Source organism: Ovis aries, chromosome 20 (assembly GCF_016772045.2).
Source record: "Ovis aries strain OAR_USU_Benz2616 breed Rambouillet chromosome 20, ARS-UI_Ramb_v3.0, whole genome shotgun sequence".
In the NCBI taxonomy this organism is placed as follows: Eukaryota; Metazoa; Chordata; class Mammalia; order Artiodactyla; family Bovidae; genus Ovis; species Ovis aries.
This window is the reverse complement of record NC_056073.1, coordinates 12,565,782-12,582,301: the sequence shown is the minus strand read 5'-3', so window position 1 is coordinate 12,582,301 and position 16,520 is coordinate 12,565,782. Positions and strand designations below refer to the sequence as shown.

The following is a 16,520-nucleotide window of genomic DNA, read 5'->3' as shown; positions in this document are numbered from 1 at the left end:
AACTGTAAACTTGTGATTTTTGCCTTTTTAAGCCTCCTTCATTTTGGAGTCCTGCATAATACAATTCAAGTGCTTTTTGAATCTGTGTCTCTCAGGCTGCAGTCCTAACAAACCCCAAATAAACACCTTTTAATTTCCATCAGGTCTCTGTTTCTCAAATTTTGGTTAACATAGCGTGTGTGTGTGTGTGTGTGTGTGTGTGTGTGTGTGTGTGTGTCTACATACACATATGTAGATCTATACCATGTATGCATGCATGCTAAGGAGCTTCAGTCGTGTCCGACTATTTGCGACCCTATGGACCATAGCCTGCCAGGCTCCTCTGTCCATGGGATTCGCTGGCAAGAATATTGGAGTGGGTTGCCAGTGGGTTGCTATGCACTCCTCCAGGGGATCTTCTTGACCCACAGTTCAAACCCAAGTCTCTTGGATCTCCTGCATTGGCAGGTGAGTTCTTTACCACTAGCACCAGCTAGGAAGCCCAATACACAGCACAGTCATACATATTTTGAACATTTTTTCTAACACTAGTAAACTCAATTTATTTCAGGCTTTCAACACTTACTTTCTGCTAAGATGATAGATTTAACTTCTTTTAAAAAGAAAATGACCAGGGAGAACAAGATGGCGGAGGACTAGGTGGACATGGAGGACATCTCTCTCCTCGGATACATCAGGGATACACCTTCAGACACAGAAGTGCACGCAGAACACCAGCTGAGAGTGGACAGGAGTACCTGACCAGCGGAAAAGAACATGTGCTGCTAAGCTGCTAAGTCCCTTCAGTCATGTCCGACTCTGTGCGACCCCATAGACGGCAGCTCACCAGGCTCCACCATCCCTGGTATTCTCCAGCCAAGAACACTGGAGTGGGTTGCCATTTCCTTCTCCAATGCATGAAAGTGAAAAGTGAAAGTGATGTTGCTCAGCTGTGTCTGACTCTTAGCGACCCCATGGACTGCAGCCCACCAGGCTCCTCCGTCCATGGGATTGTCCAGACAAGAGTACTGGAGTGGGATGCCATTGCCTTCTCCAAAAGAACATATAGACCCATGCAAAACTTGGTAGGATGAAGGAACTAGGGAGAAATCCAGGCGTGTTAGTAGGACTGGACCTTCCCACAAAGGGTGGAGGAACTGAATCAGGGGTTCCACCCCCACACTGGGACAATTGTCTGAGTCAGAGGAGAAACATTTAAGGATGAGACTGAAACAGGTGATCTGTGGCAGCCTAAATGGAATGAGAATCAGACAGTCCTTGCCTCAATCTTACATACCCCAGACAGGGACGCAGATCCCCTGTAAGGGGCAGCAGCTGGGAGCTGGAGTTCAGGGATTGTGGAGCAATCCCAGGGTGAGGGCTGCCGTTGATGGTGGAGAGGGAGATCGATGGGATGTGAGGGAGGAGACTGTGGTGGGAAATGACTGTGGAGGAAAGCCAGGCAGCCAAGGAAGCAAGGCGATACTGCCGAGTCACGCAGCAGGTGGAGCCATCGCCATAGCCTCTCTCCCTCTGCAAGTCAGCACTGGCAGCTGAACAGTATAGAGAGGCTGGCCTATCAAATGCCCGACACACTGAACTACAGACCCGGACCCCACCCAGGGTGCCCCTTTAAGTGCCTGATGGGCCAATCTACAGAGTAGGACCCCAGCTAGGGGGGCCCCTCTATGTGCCTGACACATGGAACAACAGAGGACCCCAGGCAAGGGAGCTTGCTAAGTGCCGGAAAGGGCAGAGCTACAGAGAAAGAGTGGCCAAAGAGGCCTTCTGATCACCAGCTACATGAGGCTTGAAAAAAGACTCTGATAGGGCCAGAACTCCTGCAGCAGAGGCAGTCCATGTCCCTGCACACTTGGCGCCGCCAGGGTCCCCACAAGCCAAGCAGCTGTGCCACCTTCACGCTCAACTCTCACTGGGGCAGAGCTGCCATGGGCAAAAAAAGTCTTGCGTCTATGCGTGCAGAGTTGCTTCAGTCCTGTCTGACTCTTTGCGATCCTGTAGACTGTGGTCTGCCAGGCTTCTCTGGCAGGGACGGGGGTTCTCCAGGCAAGAACAAGGGAGCCTATTGGCCAATGCTGGTTGCCACACCCTTCTAGAGCACTGTATTTCCTGCTGCCCTAGCCACCAACTCCCCTGAGTACCTGGTGCGGCCAGAACCCCTGTGACCCAAGCAGCTGCACTACCTCCACATCTGGCCCTCACAGGGGCAAACCCAAGTCCTCCAGGGCAGCCTCAGGAGCAAACCCCAGTGGATGACCCACATGCAGAGGTGGAAATAAAACCACAATTGAAACCCAAGGGGCAGTGTGGCTAACGAAGAAGACCCAAAACCTTCCCACCTGCTGTACAAGCTGCAGATTAAATCCACACAATCAACTAGGCAGATTCTGTGTCTATGGAATACAGAAAAGGTCATGGAGTGCTCCCACAAAAGAAAATGCACTAGTTGATAGCTGTAGACACTGGAGGCAAGAACACACAGGAGTAGAACCAGATTAGAATCTGAGCTGCCCCTACAGCAGGTCCAGAGATCAGCACAGTGCTGGAGGGCATCTAGGGAGGTAAGGTGGACTGTGACTACCAGCAAGGGAAACGACTCTGACAGCAGTGACTCAAGAAAAACATTTATTATTCTTATGTTTTCACTTGTTCTGTAGATTCTTTGGGATTTTTTCTTTATTTCCCCCTCTGTTGTAGTTGTCAGTTTTATTGGCACTATGAAGTCTAATTAAACTTTTGAGCTTTTTTTCCTTTTATTCTCAGTCACATTTTTTATTGTTGTCATAAACCCCTGCCTCTATGGTTGGGCTTTTGCAATTCTAGGGAATTTCCCTTTTCTTTTTTCCCTTCCTCCCCTTTTTAAAAAAAAAATTTTTTTAACCTATTATTATTTTTTCTACATTTATTCCTTTGCTTTTCCTACTGTTCTCTTCCCCTTTCAGTTAATCTTTCATGTATATAAACCTTCATCTACCTCTATTTAACTTTACGTATCTTTTCTTTCTTTCCTTTCCTCTCAACATATTTGTTAGTTTTATTTTCATTGTTTTATTCTCCAGTTGGCACCTGCCTTTAGTTTTGTTGTCCAGTTTGTGCTGTAGTTAGGTTTGTTCTGGTAGATATAATTTTGGGTTCCCTTTGTTTGCTGGCTCTATTGTGCTTTATTTTCGTTGGACTGTTTTGATTTTGCTTATGGGTGTATATGTATATGTGTATATTCAGTCACACTTTTAATTGTTGTTATAAACCTCTGCATCTACGTTGGGCTTTTGCAGTTCTATGGAGTTTTTTCCTCTTTTTCTTTCTTCTGCTTTTTTCTCTTCTCTTTTTTATAATTCTTTTAATTTTTTAAAACCTATTATATTTTTTCTACATTTATTCCTTTGTTTGCCTTTCCTACTGTTCTTTTCCCCTTGCAGTTAATATTCAATGTACATAAACCTTCTTCATCTACCTCCTATTTAACTTTGCATATCTATTCTTTCTTTCTTTCCTTCCTTTCTTTTCCTCTCAACATATTTGTTAGTTTTGTTTTCAATGCTTTATTCCCCACTTGGCACCTTGCTTTAGTTTTGTTTTCCACTTTGTGCTTTAGTTAGTTTTTTTCTTAACTGGGAAATATAATTTTTGATTTCCTTTGTTTGCTGGGTCAGGCTATTGTACTTCATTTGTGTTGGACTGTTTTGACTTTGCTCATGGGTGTGTATCTGTATATCCCATTATTTTAATTATTATCTGCTTGATTTTGTAACTGTCATCTGTCTGGGGTTCATCTTTGGTTTCTCGTTTTTGGATATTTGTTTTAATCTCACTTAATGCCGTAACAAACTACTTGTGGAATCTTCACTCCTGACCAGAGATCAAGCCCCGAGTCTTTGGAGTGGGAGCACTGACTCCAAGACCCTAGACCACCGGAGAACTAACCCTAGGGAGTATCAAATAGTGGGAACTCACACAGAGGAAACCACTTGAATACAACACCAGGCATCACCCAACCAATAGTAGCACCCTGTGCAGGGCACCTCATCTAAACAAGAAACAAAACAAAAGTACAAACCCAGTCATCAGCAGACAGGATTACCACCTCACTCAGCCTTGCCCATCAGAGGAAAAACAAACCAACAAAATCTCAGCACAAATCTCACTCTATAAGCTTACACAAACCACTGGACCAACCTTAGGAGGGCAGAGACCAAAAGGAAGAAATAACTCAACCTTGAAGCCTGGGAAAAGGAGACCTCAAACACAATAAGTTAAAAAATATATATAATGAAAAGGCAGAGAAATACTACACAAAAGAAGGAACAAACTAGAAACAGAGAAGTCCAAATAAATGAAGAGGAAATAGGCAAACTACCTGAAAAAGAATTCAAAATTATGATAGTAAAGATGATCAAAAACCTTGAAAACAAAATAAAGAAAATGCAAGAATCAATTAACAAAAACCTAGAAGAATTAAAGAATAAACATACAGAGACAAACAACACAATTACTGAAATTAAAAATATTCTAGAAGGAATCAATAGCAGAATATCTGAAGAAGAATGAATCAGTGAGCTGGAAGACAAAATGGTGCAAATAACTTCCAAAGAGCAAGATAAAATGAAAAGAATGAAAAGAAATGAGGATAGTCTCAGAGACCTCTGGGACAATACTAAATGCACCAACATTTGAATTATAGGGGTCCCAGAAAAAGAAGAGAAAAAGAAAGGGTTTGAGAAAATTTTTGAAGAGATTATAGTTGAAAATTTCCTCAACATGAAAAAGGAAATAGTCTATCAAGTCCAAGAGGCACAAAGACTCCCATACAGGATAAACCTAAGGAGAAACATGCCAAGACACATACTACTCAAACTAACAAAGACTAAACACAAAGAAAGAATATTAAAAGCAGCAAGGCAGAAGCAACAAGTAACATACAAGGGAAACCCCATATGCTTAAGAGCTGATCTTTCAGCAGAAACTCTGCAAGCAGAAGGAAATGGCAGGGTATATTTAAAGTACTAAAAGGGAAAAATCTACAACCAAGATTACCCAGCAAGGATCTCATTCAAAATTGATGGAGAAATAGAAAGCTCTTCAGACAAGCAAAAGTTAAGAGAATTCAGAACCACCAAATCCACTTTACAACAAATGTTAAAGGGATTTATATAGTCAAGAAATACAAGAGAAGAAAAAAGATCTGCAAAATCAACCCCAAGCAATTAAGAAAATGGCAATAGGAACATACATATCAATAATTACTTTAAATGTAAATGGATGAAATCCTGCAACCAAAAGACACAGACTGGCTGAATGGATACAAAAACAAGACCCATATATATGCTGTCTAAAAGAAACCCACTTCGGACCTAAAGGCACATATAGACTGAAAGTGAGAAGATGGAAAATATATTCCATGCAAATAGGAAGCAAAAGAAAGCTGGAGTAGCAATCCTCATATCAGACAAAACAGACCTTAAAATAAAGAAGATCACAAGAGATAAGGAAGGACACTACATAATGATCAAGGGATCAATCCGAGAGGAAGACATAACAATTGTAAATATCTACGCTCCCAACACAGAAGCACCTCAATACATAAGACATAAAAGGAGAAACTGACAGTAACACAGTAATAGTAGGAGACTTTAACACCCTGCTCACACCAATGGACAGATCATCAAAACAGAAAATTAATAAGGAAACACAAGTTTTAAATGATACATTAGATGAGATGGATCTCACTGATATCTTCAGAACATTCCATCCAAACACAGAAGAATACAACTTCTTCTCAAGTGCACACGGAACATTCTCCAGGATAGACCACATCCTGGGTCACAAATCAAACCTCAGTAAATTTAAGAAAACTGAAATCATATCAGCATCTACTCTGACCACAACACTATGAGACTAGATATCAATTACAAGAAAAAAACTGTAAGAAACACAAACACATGGAGATTAAACAACATATTTCTAAATAACCAACAGGTTACTAAAGAAATCAGAAGGAAAATCAAAGAATTTCTAGAAACAAATGACAATGAAAACATGACAACTCAAAACCTATGAGATGCAGCAAAAGCAGTTCTAAGAGGGAAGTTTACAGCAATACAATCCTAACTCAAGAAACAAGAAAAACATCAAATAGACAACCTAACATTACACCTAAAACAAATGGAAAAAGAAGAACCAAAAAAACCCAAAATTAGTAGAAGGAAATAAATCATAAAAATCTGAGCAGAAATAAGTGAAAAAGAAATGAAAGAAAAAATAGTAAAGATTAATAAAGCTAAAAGCTAGTTGTTTGAGAAGATAAAACTGATAAACCTTTAGCCAGACTCATCAAGAACAAAAGAGAGAAGAATCAAATCAACAAAATTAGGAATGAAAAAGGAGAGGTTACAACAGACAATGCAGAAATACAAAGGATTATAAGAGACTATTACGGACAACCTAAGGCAATAAAATGGATACCCTGGAAGAAACGGATAGATTCTTAAATAAGTTGAATCTTCCAAGACTGAACCAGGAAGAAATAGAAATTATGAACAACCACCGAAGCACTGAAATTGAAGTTGTTATCAAAAATCTGCCAAAAAACAAAAGCCCAGGACCAGATGGCTTCACAGGAGAATTCTAACAAACATTTAGAGAAGAGCTAATGCTTATCCTGCTAAAACTCTTTCAAAAAATTGCAGAGGAAGGAACACTTCCAATCTTATTCTATGAGGCCACCATCACTGATACCAAAACCAGACAAAGACAACACACAAAAAAGAAAACTACAGGCCAATATCACTGATGAACATAGATGAAAAAATCCTCAACAAAATTTTAGCAAACCGAGTTCAGCAACACATCAGAAAGCTCATACACCATGATCAAGCTGAGTTTATTCCAGGGAGCAAGGATTCTTCAATATATGCAAATCAATCAACTGTGATACACCATACCAATAAAAACCATATGATCACCTCAATAAATGCAGAAAAAGCCTTTGACAAAATTCAGCACCCATTTATGATTAAAACTCTTCTGTACACAGAAAATTATAAGACACTGATGAAAGCAATCAAAGATGACATAAACAGATGGAGAGATATTCCATGTTCCTGGGTAGGAAGAATCAATATTGTGAAAATGACTATACTACCAAATACAGTCTACAGATTCAATGTCATCCCTATCAAATTACCAATGACATTTTTCACAGAACTAGAACAAAAAATTTCACAATTCATATGGAAACACAAAAGATCTCAAATAGCCAAAGCAGTCTTGAGGAAGAAGAATGGAGCTGGAGGAATCAATCTTCCTGACTTCAGATTATACTACAAAGCTACAGTCATCAAGACAGTATGGTACTGGCACAAAAACAGAAATACACACCAGTGGAACAAGATAGAAAGCCCAGAAATAAACCCATGCACCTATAGGTACCTTATTTTTTACAAAGGAGGCAAGAATATACAATGGCACAAAGACAGCCTCTTCAATAAATGATGTTGGGAAAACTGGACAGTTACATGTAAAAGAATGAAATTAAAACACTTCCTGACACCATACACAAAGATAAACTCAAAATGGACTAAATACCTAAATGTAAGACCAGAAACTATAAAACTATTAGAGGAAAACATAGCAGAACACTTGAAGACATAAATCAAAGCAAGATCCTCTATGATGCACCTCCTGGAGCAACAGAAATAAGAAAAAGTAAACAAGTGGGACCTCATTAAACTTAAAAGCTTTTGCACCGCAAAGGAAACTATAAGTGAGGTGAAAAGACAACCCTCAGAATAGAGAAAATACTAGCAAATGAAACAACTGACAAAGGATTAATTTTCAAAATATACAAGTAGCTCACACAACTCAATGCCAGAAAAACAAACAACCCAATCAAAAAGTGGGAAAAAGACCTAAACAGACATTTATCCAAAGAAGACATACAGATGGCTAACAAACATATGAAAAGATGTTCAACATCGCTCATTATTAGAGAAATGCAAGTCAAAACTAAAACGAGGTATCATCTCACATGGATCAGAATGGCCCTCATCAGAAAGTTTACAAACAATAAATGCTGGAATGAGTGTGGAGAAAAGGGAACACTCTTGCACTGTTGGTGGGAATGTAAATTGATACAGCCACTATGGAAGACAGTATGGAGATTCCTTAAAAAAAAAACAACTAGGAATAAAACCACCATATAATCCAGCAATCCCACTCCTAGGCATATACCCTGAGGAAACTGAAATTGAAAAAGACACATGTATCCCATTGTTCATTGCAGCACTATTTACAATAGCTGGAACATGGAAGCAACCTAGATGTCCGTCGACAGATGAATGGATAAGGAAGTTGTGGTACATACACACAATGGAATATTAATCAGTCATAGAAAGGAATGCATTTGAGTCAGTTCTAATGAGGTGGATAAACCTAGAACCTATTATACAGAGTGAAGTGAGTCAGAAAGAGATAAATAGTGTATTCTAACACACATATACAGAATCTAGAAAATGGCACTGAAGAACTTATTTACAGGGCAGCAGTGGAGAAACAGACATAGATAATAGACTTATGGACATGGGGAGAGGGGAGGAGAGGGTGAGATGTGTGGAAAGAGTAACATGGAAACTTTCATTACCATGTGTCAAATAGACAGCCAACAGGAATTTGCTTTATGGCTCAGGAAACTCAAACAGGGGCTCTGTATCAACCTAGAGGGGTGGGATGGGGAGGGGGATGGGAGGGAGGTTCAAAAGGGAGGGGATATATGTATACCTATGGCTGATTCATGTTGAGGTCTGACAGAAAACAACAAAACTCTGTAAAGCAATTATCCTTCAATAAAAAAATAAATTAAAAAGAAAAAAATGAATAAAGACCTCATAATAGGCAAAGGTTAAAAGTCAAAATAAATAAATGATGGGAGTTTAAAACAGTATAACCTCCATGGAAAAAACAGTTTGGCAGTTCTTCAAAATCCAAATATAGAATTACCATATGACCCAGTAACTCCACTCCTCGGTGGAATTCTACTAGTAATTCTACCCAAGAGAATAACATATGTGCACACAAAACACTGTACACAAATGTTCACAGCAGCATTATTCATAATAGTCAAAAAGTTAAAATAGTCCAAATGTTTGATCAGATGATGAATGGATAAACAAAATGGGGTACAGTAATATACTAAAATATTATTCAGGAAAGAAAGAAAGAAAGGACTTTATATTCTGCAATGTAGATGAACCTTGAAAGCATCACACTAAGTGAAAGAAGCCAGACACAAAAGGCCACATTTTGTTTGAGTCTATTTACATAAAATATAAATATAAAAGAATATCCAGAAAAGGCAAACCCATAGAGACTAAGTTAAGTGGTTGCCAGGAGGTGAGGGAAAGAATTGAAACCAGCTGCTAACAAGCATGAGTTTTTTTTAATGGGTGATAGAAATGTTCTGGAATTATATAGTGGCTATGGCAGCACAAATCAGTGAATATAATAAAAACTACTGAAGACTACATTTTAACCTAGTGAACTTTATCTTACATGAAGTATATCTCAATTTTAAAATGTTATTAATATTTTAAAAAGAACAGTAAACAGGATAAGCACTGCACTAAGAAAATGACCACATCACTCATCTCACATGCTAGCAAAGTAATGCTCAAAATTCTCCAAGCCAGATTTCAGCAACACATGAACCGTGAACTTCCAGATGTTCAAGCTGATTTTAGAAAAGGCAGAGGAACCAGAGATCAAATTGCCAGCATCCGCTGGATCATCAGAAAAGCAAGAGAGTTCCAGAAAAACATCTATTTCTGCTTTATTGACTATGCCAAAGCCTTTGACTGTGTGGATCACAAGAAACTGTGGAAAATTCTGAAAGAGATGGGAATACCAAACCACCTAACCTGCCTCTTGAGAAACCTGTATGCAGATCAGGAAGCAACAGTTAGAACTGGATATGGAACAACAGACTGGTTCCAAATAGCAAAAGGAGTACGTCAAGGCTGCATATTGTCACCCTGCTTATTTAACTTCTGTGCAGAGTACATCATGAGAAACGCTGGGCTGGAAGAAGTACAAGCTGGAACCAAGACTGCCAGGAGAAATATCAATAACCTCGGATATGCAGATGACACCACCCTTATGGCAGAAAGTGAAGAGGAACTAAAAAGCCTCTTGATGAAAGTGAAAGAGGAGAGTGAAAAAGTTGGCTTAAAGCTCAACATTCAGAAAACAAAGATCATGGCATCTGGTCCCATCACTTCATGGCAAATAGATGGGGAAACAGTGGAAACAGTGTCAGACTTTATCTTTTTGGGCTCCAAAATCACTGCAGGTAGTGACTGCAGCCATGAAATTAAAGAAGAGTTGACTCATTGGAAAAGACTGATGCTGGGAGGGATTGGGGGCAGGAGGAAAAGAGGATGACAGAGGATGAGATGGCTGGATGGCATCACTGACTCAGTGGACGTGAGTCTGAGTGAACTCCGGGAGTTGGTGATGGACAGGGAAGCCTGGTGTGCTGCGATTCACGGGGTTGCAGAGTCGGACACAACTGAGTGACTGAACTGAACTGAACTGAAGAAAACGACCAATTTTTGTTGACAGTTTATCAAGAGGTCTTAGTTTGTAAAAATCCTCCTCAAACCTACAAGGGGGGTGGGGGTGGGGGAAGCATTCTGATACTAGATACTAGAGAAAGGTAAAAATACTAGAGAAAGCTAGAAGAACCAGTATAAGTATTGAGGAACTACATCATCTGCAGGCACCAACTTTGCCTCCTTGCTCACCTATTTATAATCTTTCAATGAAAGGATATTAAACACCAAAAACGCTCAAGTTAGCCTGAACGCCACCAGTTAGGTTAAACAATATCTATAACTAAGGGTTAGGCTAAATCAATAGGCTTAGAGAAGGAAAACTCAAAACAAATAAAAAGGAAAGAAAGCTGAGAGGAAGACAAATAGTGTGCAAAGAAAACAACAAAAAACACCCCAAATCTTCTCTCTCCTTTTCTGTGACACAGCTACACCTGCCATTCAAAGTGGTATGAGTAACTAAGCCATGTCCAGGGATATGATATTCACTCTGGGACAGAAAACAAGACAAGACCCTTGTCCTCCAAAATTCACAATCTTATTGGGGAGATAAAGTAGTCTGCAAATCAACAACAGTGTAAGTTTGTGACATTCTACTGGAAAAGGAAATTAGAAAAGGAAAAAAATGATGGTGGAAAAAACAGACAAAAACGATGTCATGCAGGATTTGGACATAAGTTGGCCTTGAAGGAGAGGATTTAGTTAGAAGCAAAAAGAAAAAATCTAGAGAAAGAAGTAGAATGATGAAAACCTAGAGGGCTGGGACAGGGGGTCTGGGGGAAGAAGGCTCGAGAGAAAGGGGACATATGTACACATATAGCTGATTCACTTTGTTGAACAGCAGAAACTATCACAACATCGTAAAGCAATTATACTTTAATAATAAAAATATTTTTTTAAGTTTCAGTTCAGTTCAGTCACTCAGTCGTGACTCTTTGTGACCCCATGAATCGCAGCACGCCAGGCCTCCCTGTCCATTAAAGACATAAATTCATGTTGATGTATGGCAGAAAGCATCACAATACTGTAATTATCCTCCAATTAATAATAAAATTTACATTTTTTTAAAAAAGAAGCTACAAAAAAAAAGAAGTAAAAAGGTAAAGCCATGAAAAAGTATGAAGAGGTCAGAGGGGGTGAATTTAGTTGGGGAAAAATGCTTAGAATAATGCCATATTGTATTTATTCTCCCAAAAGACCACAAATTGCAAGGACTCAGAATCAGTTACATAAATAATAAAATGCAGTTTTTATACAAGCACTGATTCCTAATGTCAACATTTTACGGAACAGGCTCAGTTCTACTCAAAGCTTTTTTTCTAGCACTCCTAGGTCATACTTGAAAACCTAATTAAGAATTCCCCCAGCTTATCATAAAACACACTGAAAGAAGTCGCCATGAGTTACTCTGATCCTATGGTGATCTAATAAACATAGTCTGTAGCCTCAATTCAGGTAAACATTTAAATATAACATTTCCACCTCTATATGTGTCTCCTTACCTCAGTTTCCTTGGGGTTTATGTGAAGCTGTTTAGGAAAGGGAAAAATAGCATTTAAATTCTGAAACTTATTAGAATACTCCTCTCAGAATACATGTTTTATGTAAAGAGTTCAATTTGTTCTCTATGAATTGAGTGCTGGCATATATATTTCAAGTTAAGGACAGGATAAACTCTTATTTTGTGAACATAGTGTTTATGGCCACTAGTTTGTACACATTGACAATCAGGAAAATGATAACCAGGAATTAATCTCTATTATGACTGAGAAAGAAGTAAATTCTAAATAATTTGTTATAGTTTACATTTTTAAAGAAAATCGTATATCTGAGACACTCAAAATAAATAAATAAATTACCACTGCCATTTTGGGGAGATTCTGCTTAGGGAAGCTGTAGAATTCTTACTCTAATGAAATCATTTGAGTTGCTTTTTCTATGTGGTTTCCAAATGTCAAATCATATATGGTGTGTAATGAACTCTAAATAAAAAATATCAGCTTTACCATTTCCAAAGACTGCTGCAGTTATTTCATTGTAACTTAGAAAATGCACACAACTATTTTATATAGAATTCCTAAAAACTGCAGCAAAAATTTTAATAGATTACATAGTTGAAATAGAAAAAAAATTTTAGTAAATATGTTAGCTTACTATATATACATATTCATATCTTTGTATGTATACAACATGTTTGCAAAAGTAAAAAGAAGCAAGAAAACAAACACACTTCTTGGAAACAAGCAAAATGTTCCTTAATAAAAGGACCCATTGATTGTACTGTAATACTCTATTCAATAAAGTTTTAATTTGACATTAGCAATAAAATAGAGGTAAAGCTATATATATATATATATATAGAAACATTTCAAATTCATTACATGGAAAAAATAAATTTTTGAAGCATATGTATGCATATGCATAACATTACATCTATTCTAAGATGCTCACTTTAAGAAGGTTTAATTGGCAACCTTTTTTCCTTTCCTCATATTTTTTTCCCTTTATGTTTTTACATAAAGTATGGAGTATGGAATTTCCATTTATGTAGTTGCATAAAATTATAATCAGTAGTAGTTTAGATTTGATAAAAATACATTAAAACTTTCTGGGAAAGACACAATGAACTATGAACCATTATCTTGAGTGAGAAAGGCTGGATGAGAGCAGTAGAGGAAGAGTTGTGCTTTTCAATTTGATAACTTAATGGATTTTTGAAAATTATTATCATGTGTATATTTTACTTGTGTTCTATGAGTCTGTATCATATACTATAACACAAATAATTTTCCTCCTATATACCTTAAGACTTAAAATTTGGAACCTAAATTTCCTTCTAAATTTTAGGATTTAGCGCGACTCATTCTGCAGTGAAAGGGCAGCTTTACTGGCTGTAAGAGGATAAACACCTTTTCATCTTCTCCTACTCGTCCTTCCTTGTCCTCCTCCCCAGACAACTTGATGCCACATGCACTCATTCGAAATTTCCACTACCCCTTCTCTTTAAGTTCAATTCTGGAGGTTCACTGAACCTCCACAAAGGCATCCCTGGTTATTTCCAGGAGCAAGCTGCCATTTCAACCACACCCCTTTCTCTTGTGCGCATCTCTGTAACCCTATCCCTTCCCCATTACTAAGGGTCTCTGCGCGCTTGGTCCCTATGGCTACATACACAACCGAGACGCCCCTCTAAAGAAAAGTCCACAACGGAAGAGGTGTGGGGGAGATGACAGACTGCTAAAAACGCACAGGGTGGTCAGTACGCCAGGAAAAGGTGAATGAACAAGAGAACTGACACAGACTAGCAGGGAAAGAAACTTCTGGAAAAAACCTGACAGAGATGACTTTGACTTGGGTCTCTAGAGCCGTCAGTAAAGGGCGGAAGAAAGTGAAAGGCTCTCAGTCGTGTCGGACTCTTTGTAACCCCATGCGCTGTAGCCCGCCAGGCTCCTCTGTCCGTGGAATTCTCCATGCAAGAATACTGGAGTGGATAGCCTGCTCCAGGGGATCTTCCCAGCCCAGGGACCAAACCCAGCTCTCGCGCATTGCGGGTGGCCACCAGGAAGCCCAAGAATACTGGAGTGGGTAGCCTATCCCTTCTCCAGGATCTTCCCGACCCAGGAATCTCACCGAGGTCTCCTGCATTGCGGGCGGATTCTTTACCAGCTGAGCCCCCAGGGAAACCCCAAAGGACGGGAAAGGGGGAGTATTCTAGCAAGAAAGCAGGAAAGGCTCAGCTTGCTTGGGGAAAGTGTCAAATTTAGTGGTGAGATTTTCGTGGTGCAGAGGAGTGGGGGGAGACGGGAGCAGAAGCAAAGCCTGAAGGGATAGACATTTTGTTGGTCTTACTTTTGAATTCTTAAAAGCGGGAGTGGGCTGTGGAATCTCTCAGACGTCCAGCGGAAGATACTGGGATCGGCCAGGGCATGGGGCTCAGCTGGGGGCCGTAGCGGGGTGGGAACCGGGGAGGCTGGGAGGTGGACGCAGAGCGAGGCGAGTCGGCCGGGCCTCCGCCGGGCGGGGAACCGGGTCTCCGCGCGTCCCTGAGGGCGCCGCGCCGCTCAGCTCAGCTGCGCCAGGAGCTGCTCCAGCTCGGCCTCCGCGGCCACCGAGGCTCGGCCGTTGGGATCCCGAGGCCTGCTCGCTCCCCGGCGCCCGCGCGCGGTTCTGCCGGGCGCGGCTCCACGCGGGGCGCGGGGGGTCGTCGGGGCGGCGGGCTCAGGGAGAAGGGCTTCCCCACCTCACCCCCGCGAGCCCACAGGCTGCGGCGGACACTCACCGAGCGAGCCCGGCAACTTAAAGCCTTGTTCAGGCGCTCTCCAGCCTCGGAGAGCAGCTGCCTAGAGATGGAATGTTTGAAGGGTGTGGAATATTGGGGAGGATTCCAAGGGCTTTGAGGGGATTGACAGAAAGTTTTTCTGTGACATTTAACGTTTTCTTAAGTTACTCCGTGTCTCACTAGAGACCATTAAATGTTTTCTTTTGAATTTGTTTGCTCAAACACCTATGACTGGTAATACAGAGAGTAGAAAGACCAAAAAACGGACAAGTTTACCACGCCCCTCCCACCCCCGGTCCCCCGCCCCGTCGCCTTTTCTGGTTCATTTCTGCTTTTCCAGGTGAAGTGGCGTGATGGGTATCCATTTTAATTAGGTGTTCAAGTCAATCTTTGAATGTAGAGCAGATGGAACTAAAATGAGGGCTGGAAGATCTGTTAAACGAAACAAGTAAAATTAAATAAGCCATGGTCTATGCAAATGAAGAAATACTGCAGGGGAAATATAAAAGAGTTATAAAAGTTACTAGAATTTTCGTACCCAGAGATCGTGAGTTTTAACAGACTGGCATATTTATTTCTAGTTTTATTTTCATCTACTTATGTGAAAATATTTTTGTGAGATCGTGTTCTCCATATAGTTTTGGGTCCTGCTTTTTATCTCTAAATTTTGACTTTCAAGGATTTTCATGTATTTTAACAGTCCTTTAGCAGTCCTTAGGGCTTGCCTGGTAGCTCAGATGGTAAAGAATCTGCCTGCAATTTAGGAGACCAGGGTTCAATCCCTGGGTTGGGAAGATTCCCTGGAGAAGAGAATGGCAACTCACTCCAGTATTCTTGCCTGGAGAATCCCATGGACAGAGGAGCCTGGCGGGCTACAGTCCGGGTTGCAAAGAGTCGGACACAGCTGAGCGACTAACATACGCCAGTCCTTAAGAATATAATTTTGTCTAGTATTTTATTTCGGAGGTGATGGCACCCCACTCCAGCACTCTTGCCTGGAAAATCCCATGGACGGAGGAGGCTGGTAGGCTGCAGTCCATGGGGTCGCTAAGAGTCAGACACGACTGAACGACTTCATTTTCACTTTTCACTTTCATGCACTGGAGAAGGAAATGGCAACCCACTCCAGTGTTCTTGCCTGGAGAATCCCAGGGACGGGGGCGCCATCTCTGGGGTAGCACAGAATCGGACAAGACTGAAGGGACTTAGCAGCAGCAGCAACAGTATTTTATTGAATAGTTGCATATTGAATTTTCAATAAATTCACTTACAATTAGCACACACACAAAAAAAAAAAAAAGAAGAAAGAAAGGAAAAGAATACTTCGGTCATCATACAGTATGAGGCAGTCCACATGGGCCCACAGGGCCCTTGCCCACCTTGCTGAGAGAGCTAAACTGGCAAGACCTAACTGTCCTTTGACTCTGAACTGTTTCTTTAGCTAGTGTGTAGGCAATTAAGCAACCCATGCAGCAACCACGGTATGAGTGAGGAGCAACTGTTCACTTCCCTGGGGAGGGGTACTAGCTTGTTTACTGTTTGCCACAGAAGATGCTAAGTGTTTAGCCCTGGAGTCTTAGCTGTCTCACAATCCACTGCCTGCGATCTCAGAGAGAATGCAGTAAGCAATCCCGAAG

General features: G+C 40.6%; 1 protein-coding gene across 1 annotated transcript in view; it reads right to left on the bottom strand.

Moving 5' to 3' along the window:
* The window catches only part of DNAH8 (dynein axonemal heavy chain 8), a 339,200-nt gene extending 324,239 nt beyond the window's left edge, over positions 1-14,961 (bottom strand). Inside the window, exon 1 of the mRNA XM_060403159.1 lies at positions 14,884-14,961. The gene's annotated coding sequence lies outside the window, so the exon portion shown is untranslated. The remainder of the gene's footprint in view (positions 1-14,883) is intronic.
* Positions 14,962-16,520: the final 1,559 nt, after the last annotated feature.